General features: G+C 39.3%; 1 pseudogene; it reads left to right on the top strand.

The window, feature by feature from the left end:
- Window positions 1-2952: 2952 nt before the first annotated feature.
- Window positions 2953-4101, top strand: LOC138929894 (protein farnesyltransferase/geranylgeranyltransferase type-1 subunit alpha pseudogene; annotated as a pseudogene).
- Window positions 4102-6513: the final 2412 nt, after the last annotated feature.

Here is a 6513-nt window from a genome sequence, read left to right as displayed (position 1 = left end):
TGCCCTCCATCTCTCCAAGCATCAGGGTCTTTTCAAATAAGTCAGCTTTTCGCATCAGGTGGCCAAAGCATTGGAGTTTCAGCTTCAACATCAGTTCTTCCAATGAATATTCAGGATTGATCTCCTTTAGGATGGACTGGCTGGATCTCCTTGCAGTCCAAGGGACTCTCAAAAGTCTTCTCCAACACCACATTTCAAAAGCATCAATTACTCAGTGCTCAGCTTTCTTAATAGTACAACTCTCATATCCATATATGACTACTGGAAAAATCATAGCTTTGGCTAGATGGATCTTTGTTGGCAAAATAATGTCTCTGCTTTTCAATATGCTGTCTAGGTTGGTCATAGCTTTTCATTCAAGGAGTAAGCATCTTTTAATTTCATGGCTGCAATCACCATCTGCAGTGATTTTGGAGCTCAAAAAATATAGTCTCTCAGTTTCCATTATTTCTTCATCTATTTGCCAGGAAGTGATGGGACCAGATGCCATGATCTTCGTTTTCTGAATATTGAGTTTTAAGCCATCTTTTTCACTCTCCTCTTTCACTTTCATCAAGAGGCTCTTTAGTTCTTTTTCGCTTTCTGCCATAAGGGTGGTGTCATCTGCATATCTGAGGTTATTCATATTTCTCCCAGCAATCATGAGTCCAGCTTGTGCTTCATCCAACTTGGCATTTCACACAATGTACTCTGCATATAAGTTAAATAAGCAGGGTGACAATATACAGCTTTTGACGTACTCCTTTCCTGATTTGGAACCAGTCTGTTGTTCCATGTCCATTTCTAACTGTTGCTTCTTGATCTGCATATGGATTTCTCAGGAGGCAGGTCAGGTGGTCTGGTATTCCCATCTCTTTCAGAATTTTCCATAGTTTGCTGTGATCCACACAGTCAAAGGCTTTGGCATAGTCAATAAAGCAGAAGTAGATGTTTTTCTGGAACTCTCTTGCTTTTTTGATGATCCAGTGAATGTTGGCAATTTGATCTCTGGTTGCTCTGCCTTTTCTAAATCCAGCTTGAACATCTGGAAGTTTACGGTTCATGTACTATTGAAGAAGGGCTTGAAGAATTTTGAGCATTACTTTGTTAGCGTGTGAGATGAGTTTAATTCTGTGGTATTTTGAACATTCTTTGGCATTGCCTTTCTTTGCCAATGAAAACTGACCTTTTCCAGTCCTGTGGTCACTGCCAAGTTTTCCAAATTTGCTGGCATATTGAACGAACCAATTTCACAGCATCATCTTTTACGATTTGAAATAGTTCACCTGCAATTCCATCACCTCCACTAGCTTTGTTCATAGTGATGCTTCCTAAGGCCCACTTGCCTTAGCATTCCAGGATTTCTTGCTCTATGTGAGTGATCACACCATCTTGGTTATCTGGGTCATGAAGATCTTTTTTGTATAGTTCTTCTGTGTAGTCTTGCTACCTCTTCTCAATATCTTCTGCTTCTGTTAGGTCCATACCTTTTCTGTCCTTTATTGTGTCCATCTTTACATGAAATGTTCCCTTGGTATCTCTAATTTTCTTTTTTTTTATTTTTATTTTTACTTTATTTTGCTTTACAATACTGTATTGGTTTTGCCATACATTGACGTGAATCAGCCATGGGTGTACATGAGTTCCCAATCCTGTATCCCCCTCCCACCTCCCACCCCATATAAGAGATCTCTAGTCTTTCCCATTCTATTCGTTTCCTCTATTAAACTAAAAAGCATCTGCATAGAGAAGGAAACCATCAACAAAATGAAAAGGCAACCTACTAAATGGTAGAAGATATTTGCAAATAATATATCTGATAAGGAGTTATTATCCAAGAAAGAACTCACACAACTCAACATCCAAGTAAAAGATGGGCAGTGGACCCAAATAGACATTTTTCCAAAGAAGACATGCAGATTGCTAACAGGCACATGAAAAGATGCTCAATATTGCTATTCATCAGAGAAATGCACCTAAAAACCATAATAAGAAACCACCTCCCATCTGTCAGAATGGCTATCATCAAAAAGACAACAAACAACAAATCTTGCTGAGTATGTAAAAGAAAGGAAAACTTCAGACATTTGTTGGAATTGTAAATTGGTACAACCACTATGGGAAAAAGTATGAAGATTTCCCCCAAAATTGAAAATAGAACTATTGTATCATTCAACAATTTCACTTCTGGTTATCTACTCGAAGAAAACACAACCAGTAATTCTAAAACATACAGTCACATCAATGTTTACTGCAGCATTATGTACAATAGCCAAGATATAGGAGCAACCTAAGCACTTATTAATTGATAAAGGGATAAAAATGACATGGCATACACAAGAGAATATTATTCAACCATTAAAAAATGAAATCTTGCCATTAAGGACAACATGGATGGATCTAAAGAGTATTATGCTAAGTGAAATTGTGAGACAGAGAAAGACAAATACAGGATTCCACTTATATGTGTAACCTAAAAAAAAAATAAAAATAAAAAAAAAATAAAAATAGACTCATAAATACAGAGAACAAAAGGGTGGCTGCCAAAGTGGAGGTGGTGAGGTGTTAGGCAAAATAAGTGAAGAGAATTAAGAGATACAAACTCCCAGTTATAAAATAAGTAAGCCCTGGTGATGTATTATACAGCATAAGGAATTTGGTCCACACTATTACAGTAACTTTTTACGGGACGAGAGAGTTACTAAACTTACTGCGGTGATCATTTTATAATGCATGTAAAGGTTGAATCAGTATATAGTTAACCTGAAACGAATAGTACACCATACATCAATAGAAAATAAATTTTTAAAAGTTTTACTTCTTACAGGAAAGTATAAATTAGGTAAAATTGCAATTTCACAACATCTGGCATTAAGTCAAATATTACCAGGACTGGGGAGAAGGAAGAATATATTATTAAGAGAAAATTAATCCATCAAAACTGACCTGGATTCCGCTCGGGGCAGAGCAAAGATGGCGTCTGCCCACGGGGTCAGGGAGGCCGCGCAGGGCGGGGAGCCGGGTCAGCTGGAGCTGCCGCGGCCCCAGCCGCATCCTCTGCCTCCCAGCCGCTGCAGGAAGAGGCAGCAGCGTCCACTATGGACAATGGGTTTCTGAGCCTGGACTCACCCACCTATGTCCTGTACAGGGGCAGGGCAGAATGGGCTGATATAGATCCAGTGCTGCAGAATGATGGCCCTAATCCAGTGGCCCATATCATTTATAGTGAGAAATTTCAGGACGTCTATGATTATTTCCGCGCTGTTCTGAAGCGCGACGAGAGAAGGGATATGGGCTTTTAAATTAACCAGAGATGCTACTGAGTTAAATTCAGCCAATTACACAGTGTGGCATTTCTGGAGAGTTCTCTTAAAGTCATTCCAGAAGGATCTACATGAGGAAATGAACTACATCTCCGCAATAATTGAGAAGCAGCCCCAAAACTGTCAAGTTTGGCATCGTAGGTGAGTGCTGGTGGAATGGCCGAGAGACGCATCACAGGAGCTTGAATTTATTGCTGATATTCTTACTAGGATGAAAAGAATTACCACGCCTGGCAACACCAGACAGTGGGTTATTCAGGAATTTAAACTTTGGGATAATGAGCTGCCCTATGTAGACCAACTTCTCAAAGAGCACATGAGAAATAACTCTGTCTGGAATCAAAGATATTTTGTAATTTTTAACACCGTGGGCTACAATGATCATGCTATATTGGAGAGAGAAGTCCAGTATACTTTGGAAATGATCAAACTAGTCCCACATAATGAAAGTCTGTGGAATTAATTGAAAAGGATTTTGCAGGATTGTGATCTTTCCAAATATCCCAATCTGTTAAATCAACAACTTGACTTACAACCAAGTCACAGCTCCCCCTACCTAATTGCCTTTCTTGTGGATATCTATGAAGACATGCTAGAAAACCAATGCGACAACAAGGAGGACATTCTTAATAAAGCATTAGAGTTATGTGAAATCCTAGCTAAAGAAAAGGACACTGTAAGAAAGGAATATTGGAAATACATTGGAAGATCCATTCAAAGCAAACACAGCACAGAAAGTGACCCACCTACAAATGTATAGCAATAACACCATCTTGACGAACTTGATGGGATGCTTTTATTTTTTAAGAAGCTCTAATGAAGGAGTTAAAAACTAGAGTGATCATTTCTTTTGCCTGTGGTGTAAAACATACAGCACACAGGTACTGCTTTTTAACATGAACTAAGTGTGTGCTCCTTGGGTGCTGCTGCTATTCAGACTAGTTCCAAGTAACTTCATTTTTTTTTAAGCAGAGAATTTGGGGGAGGAAGAGGAAGCAGAAAGTCCCATAAGGGAACTTTTGTAGTCTTATCAACATTCACTCTAACGGCTTAGCATTAACTCCTCCCTAAATGGTTTGTGCGTCAGGATGTGCAGTGTTAATGTTTGCAGGTATGTAAAGGATATAAGCAATCTCAAAAACGACAGAATGATCCCTGTTCGTTTCCAAGGCAAACCATTCAATATCATGGTAATCCAAGACTATGCCCCAACCAGTAATGCTGAATAGGCTGAGGTTGAATGGTTCTATGAAGACCTACAAGACTTTAAGAACTAACACCCCAAAAAAGATGTCGTTTTCATTACAGAGGACAGGAATGCAAAAGTAGGAAGTCAAGAAAAACCTGGAGTAACAGGCAAATTTGGCCTTGGAGTATGGAATGAAACAGGGCAAAAACTAATAGAGTTTTGCCAAGAGAACACACTGGTCATAGCAAACACCCTCTTCCAACAACACAAAGAGAAGACTCTACACATGGACATCACCAGATGGTCAACACTGAAATTGATTATTTTGGTGCAGTCAAAATATATATTATAATCAATATAATTATATAATCAATATAATTATATTATAAACAATATAATACTGATTATATTCTTTGCAGCCAAAGATGGAGAAGCTCTATACAGTTAGCAAAAACAAGACCAGGAGTTGACTGTGGCTCAGATCATGAGATCCTTATTGCCAAATTCAGACTGAAATTGAAGAAAGTAGGGAAAACCACTAGACCATTCAGGTATGACCTAAATCAAATCCCTTATGATTATACACTGGAAGTGAGAAATAGATTTAAGGGCCTAGATCTGATAGACAGAGTGCCTGATGAACTATAGACGGAGGTTCATGGCATTGTACAGGAGACAGGGATCAAAACAATCCCCATGGAAAAGAAATGCAAAAAAGCAAACTGGCTGTCTGGGGAGGCCTTACAAATAGCTGTGAAAAGAAGAGAAGTTAAAAGCAAAGGAGAAAAGGAAAGATATAAGCATCTGAATGCAGAGTTCCAAAGAATAGCAAGGAGAGATAAGAAAGCCTTCCTCAGCAATCAATGCAAAGAAATAGAGGAAAACAACAGAATGGGAAAGACTAGAGATCTCTTTAAGAAAATTAGAGATACCAAGGGAACATTTCATGCAAAGATGGACTCAATAAAGGACAGAAATGGTATGGACCTCACAGAAGCAAAAGATATTAAGAAGACATGGCAAGAATACACAGAACAACTGTATAAAAAAGATCTTCACGACCCAGAGAATCATGACGGTGTGATCACTCACCTAGAGCCAGACATCCTGCAATGTGAAGTCAAGTGGGCCTTAGAAAGCATCACTACGAACAAAGCTAGTGGAGGTGATGGAATTCCAGTTGAGCTATTTCAAATCCTAAAAGATGATGCTGTGAAAGTGCTGCACTCAGTATGTCAGCAAATGTGGAAAACTCAGCAGTGGCCACAGGACTGGAAGCGGTCAGTTTTCATTCCAATCCCAAAGAAAGGCAATGCCAAAGAATGCTCAAACTACCACACAATTGCAGTCATCTCACATGCTAGTAAAGTAATGCTCAAAATTCTCCAAGCCAGGCTTCAGCAATATGTGAACTGTGAATTTCCAGATGTTCAAGGTGGTTTTAGAAAAGGCAGAGCAACCAGAGATCAAATTGCCAACATCCGCTGGTTCATGGAAAAAGCAAGAGAGTTCCAGAAAACATCTATTTCTGCTTTACTGACTATGCCAAAGCCTTTGCCTGTGTGGACCACAATAAACTGTGGAAAATTCTGAAAGAGATGGGAATACCAGACCACCTGACCTGCCTCTTGAGAAACCTATATGCAGGTCAGGAAGCAACAGTGAGACCTGGACATGGAACAACAGACTGGTTCCAAATAGGAAAAGGAGTATGTCAAGGCTGCATATTGTCACCCTGCTTATTGAACTTCTATGAAGAGTACATCAAGAGAAACGCTGGGCTGGAAGAAACATAAGCTGGAATCAAGATTGCCAGGAGAAATATCAATAACCTCAGATATGTAGATGACACCACCCTTATGGCAGAAAGTGAAGAGGAGCTAAAAAGCCTCTTGATGAAAGTGAAAGAGGAGAGTGAAAAAGTTGGCTTAAAGCTCAACATTCAGAAAACTAAGATCGTGGCATCTGGTCCCATTGCTTTATGGCAGATAGATGGGGAAACAGTAGAAACAATGTCAGACT

This window comes from Ovis canadensis, chromosome X (genome assembly GCF_042477335.2).
Source record: "Ovis canadensis isolate MfBH-ARS-UI-01 breed Bighorn chromosome X, ARS-UI_OviCan_v2, whole genome shotgun sequence".
In the NCBI taxonomy this organism is placed as follows: domain Eukaryota; kingdom Metazoa; phylum Chordata; class Mammalia; order Artiodactyla; family Bovidae; genus Ovis; species Ovis canadensis.
This window is presented reverse-complemented; position numbering and strand designations above follow the sequence as displayed.